Below are 10,933 nucleotides of genomic sequence, written 5' to 3'. Positions count from 1 at the left end.
CATAAAAAGAACATTATACCAACAGTAAAATATGGTGGTGGTAGTGTGATGGTCTGGGGCTGTTTTGCTGCTTCAGGACCTGGAAGACTTGCCGTGATAAAAGGAACTATGAATTCTGCTGTCTACCAAGAGATCCTGAAGGAGAATGTCCGACCATCTGTTCGTGTACTCAAGCTGAAACGAACTTGGGTTCTGCAGCAGGACAATGATCCTAAACACACCAGCAAGTCCACCACCGAATGGCTGAAGAAAAACAAAATGAAGACTTTGGAGTGGCCTAGCCAAAGTCCTGACCTGAATCCTATTGAGATGTTGTGGTATGACCTTAAAAAGGCCGTTCATGCTCGAAAACCCTCTAATGTAACTGAATTAGGACAATTCTGCAAAGATGAGTGGGCCAAAATTCCTCCAGGACGCTGTAAAAGCCTCATTGCACGTTATCGCAAACGCTTGGTTGCAGTTGTTGCTGCTAAGGGTGGCCCAACCAGTTATTAGGTTTAGGGGGCAATCACTTTTTCACACAGGGCCATGATGGTTTGGATTTTTTTCACCTTTAATAATAAACACCTTCATGTACAAATTGCATTTTGTGTTTACTTGTGTTGTCCTTGACTATTGTTTAAATTGGTTTGATGTTCCGAAACACTTAAGTGTGACAAACATGCAAAGGAACAGGAAATGAGGAAGGGGGCAAACAGTTTTTCACACCACTGTATATAATAGTCATAGTGCTGCTGAGTAGGGATGAGCTGAGTGTTCGATTCGAACACCGGCTGTTCGCCCGTTCAGCGAAATCCTAACATTATGGGCCGCTCGCGCCAAATTCGAGTGGCGCGTCACGGCCCATAATTCACTGCGGCATCGCAGTGCATTGCTGGCTGATGATTGGTCAAGCATGCACTATGACCCGCATACTTGGTCAATCACAGCGCTGTCAGCGAAGAGAGCCATAATTGGCCACAGGCAGGATGCCTGTGGCCAATTATAGCTCAGGCTGTTTAGTACACGCCCCACACTATATAAGGCCACCAGCGCGGCGGCCTTGTGTAGTGTTCCGGCGTCTGCAGGAGTTAGTGGGTGTTGTGTGCCTTCAGCACAGTATGAACCTGTAGCTACCGTTTGTTGCTGTTCTCTAATTGAGCCATCTGCAGGAGTTAGTGGGTGTTGTGTGCCTCCAGCACAGCACAATATACACCTGTATCTACCCTTTATTGCTGGTGTTCTATAATACAGCCATTAGGGATGAGCCGAACACCCCCCGATTCGGTTCGTACCAGAACTTTCGAACGGACTCCACGTTCGTCACGAACGTTAGAACCCCATTGAAGTCTATGGGACTCGAACGTTTGAAATGAAAAGTGCTAATTTTAACGGCTAATATGCAAGATACTGTCCTAAAAAGGGTTTGGGGACCTGGCTCCTGCCCCAGGGGACATGGGTCAATGCCTAAAATGTTTTTAAAAATGGCCGTTTTGGCGGGAGCACTGATTTTAATGACGATTAAAGTGAGAAAAAAAAGTGAAATATTCCTGTAAATATGGTGCCTGGGGGGTGTCTGTAGTATGCCTGTGAAGTGCCACGTGTTTCCCGTGTTTAGAACAGTCCCTGCACAAAATGACATTTAACGGAAATAACGTCATTTAAAACTGCTTGCGGTTTTAATGTTATATCTGGTTCCTGCAATATGGTTGAAAATCATTGAGAAAAATGGCATGGGTAGCCCCCCCTGCCCATTACCAGCCCCTTTGGGTCTTGTACGGATATTAAGGGGAACCCCGTACCCATATTAAAAAAAAAGGAAATGCGTGTGGCCCCCAGGCCCTATATACTCAGAACAGCAGTATACAGGCGGTGCAAACAAGACAGGGACTGTGTAGGTTTGTTGTGTTAAGTTGAATCTGTTTGTAATTTTCAACTGGTACATTTTTAAAGTGTAGCTCCAGTCAAAAAAACTATTTTTAAGCTTTTTGGAAAACATAGGGAAGGGTTATCACCCCTGTATAATTTGTTTTGTCGTCCATCTTTTTTCATCTCACTTGCTGTTGTCTCCTTCCGTTTGCAAGTAGGAGATGTTTGTAAATTGGATGTTTGAAAGTAGGGGCCTGCCCTATATGCTCTGCAGAAATGGCGGAACAAGGTGTTGGTTTTGCCACAACATTGTAAGCCCTCAAAGTGACTCTTGGTGGGCGCTGGAGCGCCCTGCTGTGAACGATTATATCAAGAATTGTAATTACATGCCATTGTTGAACAGTGGTAGAAAAATTGACCTTTGGTGGTTGTGGTGCTGGTGCCACAACACTATAAGTCCTCACAGTTACTCTGGGTGGGCACAGGAAGGGGCCCTCCTGTGAAATATTATATCAAGAATTGTAATTACATGTCCCTGTTAAACAGGGGCAGAAAAATTGGGCCTTAGGCACTGGTGCTGGTGCCACCACACTGCAACCTCTGCCATATAATTACAAATGACATTTGTTCTGCCTATGAAGCAATAAAATATTAATTTAAGTGGGAGTTTAATGTAGTGGTACTGGAGAAAAGAAAGAAGAACGCAATAGGAAAATAATTAGAATGCATAATTTGCTGGATCCATTGGGCTCCCAAAATGTTTTCTCTACCTCTTCATTATTTGACTTAAATACCCCACTATCTTTTTCTATTAGGCCTTTTCCCCCTTACTGTGTGAAGCCAGATATACCCACGTAAATCCCCAAACTAGATCCCACATCCCCACTGTTAGGAGTACCACCGACCCAGGGGACCACCAGTCTCCTCCAATCCTCTCTGCTGACGTCCACCTTTTTTTTACCATAGCCCATCCAATAGGAAGTGGCTACAACAGGCAGGGGTGTGGATTTTATCTCTGAGAGGGGCTTTAAATGAAAAGTATAACATACAGTGGCAGTGCGTCCGTAAAGGGCGCAGGAGCGCTGCCCCCTCTCTTCTGTCACCGCTCTATCACCATAGATAGATTCATGCCTTGCATGAATCTATTTATAGTCCCCGCTGACACCCCCTATTCAGGTGTCTGGCCCCTTTTCTGGCGCTGGGCACCTGAATTATAGTGATGTTTTTTTTTTTTTTTGGAAGCACCTGATTAGAGCCGTAGACTCTAATAGGCACCCAAAAAGGTGAACAGCGGGTGCAATGCTGTGCGTTTGCTGCTCACTCAATTGTTTGTTAGCAAAGCGAAGGAATTCACTTTGCTAACACTGAACCACCTCTCAGCCAATCAGGTGCTCGGGTCTGTTATCTGTCACCTGATTGGCTGAAACATCAGACGCTGTGATTGGACGCCTGATAGAGAGGACGGAAGAAGACATCAAGGAGCACGCAGGACACCGCCACTGACCCGCTGCGAGACAGGCAAGTGCCGGGGTGATACACACTGCCAGCATTTGATGGGGCACAGTTGCAGCGGCAAATGATGGGCACACTGGCAGCATTTGATGGGGCACAGGAGCGGCAATTGATGGGTACACTGGCAGAAATTGATGGGCATACTGGCAGCAATTGATAGGTATGGTAGTTGGCACAATGGCTGCTCTTGATGGGCACAGTAGCTGCCTTTGATGGGCACAGTGGCTGTGTTTCATGGACATAATGGCAGCATTTGATGGGCACAGTGGCTTGCGTTTGATGGCACAGTGGCGGCGTTTGATGGGCACAGTGGCTGCGCTTGATGAGCACAGTGGCTGCGTTTGATAGACACAGTGGTTGCATTTGATGGGCACGGTGGTGGCAATTGATGGGCACAGTGGCTGTGGTTGATGGGCACAGTGGTTGCATTTGATGGGCACAGTGGCTGAACTTGCTGGGCACAGGGGCTACGCTTGATGGGCACAGTGGCTGCGTTTGATAGACACAGTGGTTGGGCTTGATGGGCACAGTGGCTTAGTTTGATGGCACAATGGCCGCAATTGATTTTCTTTTTTCAGTTTGTTTGCGCCACTCCAAAAATTTTGAGCACCAGCCGCTAGTGGCACCAGTAGCTGCGTTTAATGAGCACAGTACTTGCGTTTGATGGACACAGTGGCTGCGCTTGATAGGCACAGTGGCTGCGCATAAAGATCAAGTAGGCTTTGTCCATTTAAGGGGTACATGAGACAGCATTTGCAGAGCGATCCAATTGATTGATATTGCAAAATCCTACTCTAACTCAGCACGCACTATCTCCTAACACTACTGACTGCAAGCTCTATTATAAAAGATAGATCACTAGCTATATAGGTGAGGTGAATATAGCGGTGTATACTGCAGTCAGGGCACACAGACAATAACCACTACACAACAGCAAGATAGAAAATCGGCTGAAAACGATCGGTGTGTACTGTGTTGAAGGTACACAGAACACCCACTGCTTCAGACGCCAACACACTACACGAGGCCGCCGCGATGGCGGCCTTATATAGTGTGGGGCGTGCACTACACAGCCTGAGCTATGATTGGCCACAGGCATCCTGCCTGTGGCCAATCATGGCTCTCCTCGCTGCTGGCGCTGCGATTGGCCAAGCATGCGGGGTCACAGTGCATGCTTGGCCAATCATGAGCCAGCAATGCACTGCGCCATCGCACACGAATTTGACGCGAACGGATCAAAATGTTCGGATTTCGCCGAACGGACGAACAGCCAATGTTCGAGTCGAACGTACGTTCGACTCGAACACGAAGCTCATCCCTAACAGCCATCTGCATGAGTTAGTTGGTGTTGTGTGCCTCCAGCGCAGTATACACCTGTTACACTTGAAGGGTTCCACATGTACTGTTAGGAGGCTGGCTCCACCCAGGAGTGATCACAAGGGTCAAGGGTTATAGTATCCATCTTAGAGCACATGTAAGGAGCATAATAAGATGTACTGTCCTGAGATGCATGTTGCAGTGTACAGTGAGTACTGAAATAAACATCCATTGTTCCAGACCAGAGTCTTGTGTCTCTCACAACTCAGAGGATATAACAGTGGCGACGAGGATGGGATTTACAAAGTGTCTATCAGTGTGAGAGAGAGACAAAGACATTGTGGATTGTCACCTGGATTAACCACTTAAGGACCGCCGTATTGCCATTGTACGTCAGCACAATGGCACAGGCAGGCACAATCACGTACATCTACGTGATTGCCTTCCAGCGGGTGGGGGGTCCGATCGGACCCCCTCCCGCTGTTTACGGCGGTCCGATTCGGTCCAGGAGCGCTCCGTGATGAGGGGATGGCCGTTGGTTTTTGGCCACCCCCTCTGGATCGCTCCTGGCCAATGAGAAGCTTCCTCCCCTGTGTATTGTTTACACAGGAAGGAGGAAGTGATGTCATTCTCCTCGGGGCGGTCTTTTTGACCGGACTACGAGGAGAAGAGTAAAAGTAAGTGTGCACCAACACTACACTGACATGTAGGTACACACAGGCACACAAACCCCCCCCGATCCCCCCCCCGATCCCCACCCCGCCCCCCCTCCCCCCCCAGTCACAGTGTCACTGATTGCATTGATCATTTCTTTACTGATCAATGCATTCAGTGTCAGTTGTGACAGTAAAAACTGTCAGGACAGTTAGTGTTAGGTCCAGGGTAGCCCCCTATCACCCCCCAATAAAGATTTAACCCCCTGATTGCCCCATAGAGTTAACCCTTTCACCCCCTTTTGCCAGTGTCACTAAGCGATAATTTTTCTGATCGCTGCATCAGTGTCGCTAGTGTCGCTAGGTAGCTAGTTATTTTTTTAGGTTCACCGCCAGGTTTTTATATCGCTAGGTACCCCGATATACTACCCAATAATGGATTTAACCCCCTGATTGCCCCTAGTTAACCCTTTCACCCCCTTTTGCCACTGTCACTAAGCGATCATTTTTCTGATCGCTGCATTAGTGTCGCTACTGTCGCTAGGTAGCTAGTTATTTTTTTAGGTTCACCGCCAGGTTTTTATATCGCTAGGTACCCCGATATACTACCCAATAATGGTTTTAACATCCTGATTGCCCCTAGTTAACCCTTTCACCCCCTTTTGCCAGTGTCACTAAGCGATCATTTTTCTGATCGCTGCATCAGTGTCGCTACTGTCGCTAGGTAGCTAGTTATTTTTTTAGGTTCACCGCCAGGTTTTTATAGCGCTAGGTACCCCGATATACTACCCAATAATGGTTTTAACATCCTGATTGCCCCTAGTTAACCCTTTCACCCCCTTTTGCCAGTGTCACTAAGCGATCATTTTTCTGATCGCTGCATCAGTGTCGCTACTGTCGCTAGGTAGCTAGTTATTTTTTTAGGTTCACCGCCAGGTTTTTATAGCGCTAGGTACCCCGATATACTACCCAATAATGGTTTTAACCCCCTGATTGCCCCTAGTTAACCCTTTCACCCCCTTTTGCCACTGTCACTAAGCGATCATTTTTCTGATCGCTGCATGTGTCGCTAGGTAGCTAGTTATTTTTTTAGGTTCACCGCCAGGTTTTTATATCGCTAGGTACCCCGATATACTACCCAATAATGGTTTTAACCCCCAGATTGCCGCTAGTTAACCCTTTCACCCCCTTTTGCCAGTGTCACTAAGCGATCATTTTTCTGATCACTGCATGTGTCGCTAGGTAGCTAGTTATTTTTTTAGGTTCACCGCCAGGTTTTTATATCGCTAGGTACCCCGATATACTACCCAATAATGGTTTTAACCCCCTGATTGCCGCTAGTTAACCCTTTCACCCCCTTTTGCCAGTGTCACTAAGCGATCGTTTTTCTGATCGCTGCATTAGTGTCGCTACAGTCGCTAGGTAGCTAGTTATTTTTTTAGGTTCACCGCCAGGTTTTTATAGCGCTAGGTACCCCGATATACTACCCAATAATGGTTTTAACCCCCTGATTTCCGCTAGTTAACCCTTTCACCCCCTTTTGCCAGTGTCACTAAGCGATAATTTTTCTGAACGCTGCATCAGTGTCGCTAGTGTCGCTAGGTAGCTAGTTATTTTTTTAGGTTCACCGCCAGGTTTTTATAGCGCTAGGTACCCCGATATACTACCCAATAATGGTTTTAACCCCCTGATTGCTGCTAGTTAACCCTTTCACCCCCTTTCACCAGCGATCACAGTATAAGTGTCACTGGTGACGCTGGTTAGCCAGTTAGTTATTTAGGTTCCCCGTCAGGTTTTTATATAGCGCCAGGGACCCCCATATACTACCTAATAAAAATTTGAACCCCCTGATTGCCCCTAGTTAACCCTTTCACCACTGATCACCGTATAAGTGTTACGGGTGACTCTGGTTAGTTTGTTTTTTATAGCATTTTATATTCAAATCCGGAAGGCAGTGCTTGGTTTTCGGGGTCCCGTACGTGGCTAGGCTCCCAAAAAGTCCCCCACATGTGGTATCCCCGTACTCGGGAGAAGCAGCAGAATTTATTTTGGGGTGTAATTTGACTTCTGCCCATAGCATGTGTGAGCAATATATCATTTAGTGACAACTTTGTGCAAAAAAAAAAAAAGTTTGTAATATTCCCGCAACTTTTGGCAAAATATAAAATATTCCATGGACTCAACATGCCTCTCAGTAAATAGCTTGGGGTGTCTACTTTCCAAAATGGGGTCATTTGGGGGGGTTTTGTGCTATTTTGGCATTTTATGGCCTTCGAAACTGTGATAGGTTGTGAGGAGTTAAATCAAAAATTTGCACCCTTAGAAATCCTGAAGGTGGTGATTGGTTTTCGGGGTGCCGTGCGCGACTAGACTCCCAAAAAGTCCCACACATGTGGTATCCCCGCACTCGGGAGAAGCAGCAGAATGTATTTTGGGGTGTCATTTCACATATGCCCATAGCATGTGTGAGCAATATATCATTTAGTGACAACTTGGTGCAAAAAAAAAAAGTTTGTAATATTCCCGCAACTTGTGGCAAAATATAAAATATTCCATGGACTCAACATGCCTCTCAGTAAATAGCTTGGGGTGTCTACTTTCCAAAATGGGGTCATTTTGGGGGGTTTTGTGCTATTTTGGCATTTTATGGCCTTCGAAACTGTGATAGGTAGTGAGGAGTTAAATCAAAAATTTGCACCCTTAGAAATCCTGAAGGTGGTGATTGGTTTTCGGGGTGCCGTGCGCGACTAGACTCCCAAAAAGTCCCACACACGTGGTATCCCCATACTCGGGAGAAGTAGCGGAATATATTTTGGGGTGCAATTCCACATATAACCATGGCATATGTGAGCAATATATCATTTAGTGACAACTTTTTGTAAAAAAAAAATTTTTATTTTTTTTTTGTCATTATTCAATCCCTTAGGACAAAAAAAATAAATATTCAATGGGCTCAACATACCCATCAGCAATTTCCTTGGGGTGTCTACTTTCCAAAATGGGGTCATTTGGGGGGGATTTGTACTGCCCTGCCATTTTAGCACCTCAAGAAATGAGATCGGCAGTCATAAATTAAAAGCTGTGTAAATTCCAGAAAATGTACTCTAGTTTGTAGACGCTATAACTTTTGCGCAAACCAAAAAATATACGCTTATTGACATTTTTTTTACTAAAGACATGTGGCTGAATAAATTTTGCCCTCAATGTATGACTAAAATTTAGTTTATTCGATTTTTCTTATAACAAAAAGAAGAAAATATCTTTTTTTTTCAAAATTTTCGCTCTTTTTCCATTTATATCGCAAAAAAAAAAAATCGCAGAGGCAATCAAATACCATCAAAAGAAAGCTCTATTTGTGGGAAGAAAAGGACGCAAATTTCGTTTGGGTGCAATATTGCATGACCGCGCAATTACCAGTTAAAGCAGCGCAGTGCGAAATTGCAAAAAGACCTCTGGTCCTTAAGGTGTTTATTGGTCCGGAGCTGAAATGGTTAAAGCAATCACAGATCCCAGCAGGAAAATGTCATTGATCGGGACATTAAGTGAATTTGATGGAGAACAGACATCCTGGAGTTCCTGGGTTGAGAGACTGGAACAGTATTTCAGTGCAAATGCCATCCCAGGTGAAAGGCAAGTCAATGACTTTCAATGAGTGTTCTCTGTATTATGGGAGCCGACAATTCATTATAGCTGCGAGTGATTTTAAAGGACTTTTTTTCCTGCAGAAATGACACTTTGTGCAGGGACAGTTCTAAGCACGGGAAACATGCGCCCCTTCACAGGCATACTATAGACACCCCCCAGGTATGAAATTTAAAGGAATATTACACTTTTATTGTTTCACTTTAATCATTATTAAAATCACTGCTCCCGAAAAAATGGCTGTTTTTTTTTGCATTGATACATGTCCCTTGGGGCAGGACCCGGGTCCCCAAACACTTTTTAGGACAGTAACTTGCATATTAGCCTTTAAAATTAGCACTTTAGATTTTGAACGTTGGAGTCCCATAGACTTTAATAGGGTTCTAAAGTTCACACAAAGTATGCTATATACTAGCTCCATTGAATTTTCTTTATACATTCGACAGACACCATAAGCCTTCAAAGACAGATTCGACCGTAATTCATGTGGATTTTCGGACGAATGCAATTTTTGAATGAAAAACGAAATAAATAAAAACTAATTTCGGGAATAACTAAATAAATTTATTTTTTCGGACGAAAACTAAATTCCCGAAATGAAATATTTCACTCTGCACATGTCTAGTAAGTAGTGGGTGTTGTGTGCCTCCAGCACACTATACACCTGTATCTAACCTTTATTGCTGGTGTTCTGTAATACAGCCATCTGCAGGAGTTAGTGGGTGTTGTGTGCCTCCAGCGCAGTATACACCTGTATCTACCCTTTATTGCTGTTCTCTAATAGAGCCATCTGTAGGAGTTAGTGGGTGTTGTGTGCCTCCAGCACAGCACAATATACACCTGTATCTAGCCTTTATTGCTGGTGTTCTATAATTTAGTCATCTGCAGGAGTTAGTGGGTGTTGTGTGCCTCCAGCACAGTATACACCTGTATCTACCCTTTATTGCTGGTGTTCTCTCATACAGGCATCTGCAGGAGTTAGTGGGTGTTGTGTGTGCCTCCAGCACAATATACACTACCCAATTGCTGGTTTTCCCATCTCCCTGCAGACCATTACCATGTATGGAAGGCCAACAAGGAGAGGCACACAGTCACAAGCCAATAAAAGAGGGCAAGCAGGCTCTGTGTCTAGAGACAACAGTGCTGGTCGTGGACACGGTGCATCGTCATCATCAGCACGTGGCCATGGGACACGCTTGTCCTTCTTTTCAGCAGCTAGACGTGTTGAGCTGCATCATGCCGAAGACTTGGTAGAGTGGATGACCAAGCCTTCTTCATCCTCCTCATCCTCTCTCACCCAGGCTCAGGGAACTAGCAAAGCAGCTGCCAACGCATCCTCTTCCCTCGTCTCAATGTCATCATCAGTGACTCCTTCCCTAGACCCACCACGTCCTCCTGAGAAGTCCCCCGAACTCTTTGAGCACAGTGTTGGGTACATGCTCCAGGAGGATGCCCAGTGTTTTGTAGGCTCTGATGATGATACTCAGCTAGAGGAAGGCAGTAGCATGAGTGCAGAGACAGGGGATACACAAGAAGGACAGCAATCTAGTAGTCATGTTCCGCAAGCTGCAGCAAACTGCCAGGTTTGCTACAGTGATGAAGAGGTACGGGATGATGAGGGCACTGACTCCACCTGGGTGCCTGGTAGGAGGGAGGAGGAGGAGGCACATCTCCAACGAGGCAGGATGCCCTCCGGGGGCCAGCTTAGGGGCAGCACACCGACTGAATCACACCGCAGAACTCCGCCTGTGCAGGGCGCTGCCTCTGCGCGTTATTCTAAAAGTTCTTTGGTGTGGGCCTTTTTTGAGACGAGTGCATCAGATCGCGCCACTGCTATTTGCAACATATGTCTCAAGCGTACCTCGCGTGGCCAAAACATCAGCTGCTTGGGCACCACATGCTTGACCAGACATATGTTGACCTGCCATGCAGCTCGTTGGCAAGCTTACCTCAAAGACCCA

This window comes from Lithobates pipiens, unplaced genomic scaffold (assembly GCF_037356315.1).
Source record: "Lithobates pipiens isolate NorthernLeopardFrog02 unplaced genomic scaffold, aLitPip1_a1.2 Scaffold_22, whole genome shotgun sequence".
Taxonomy (NCBI): Eukaryota; Metazoa; Chordata; class Amphibia; order Anura; family Ranidae; genus Lithobates; species Lithobates pipiens.
Note: the sequence above shows the minus strand (reverse complement) of the source record.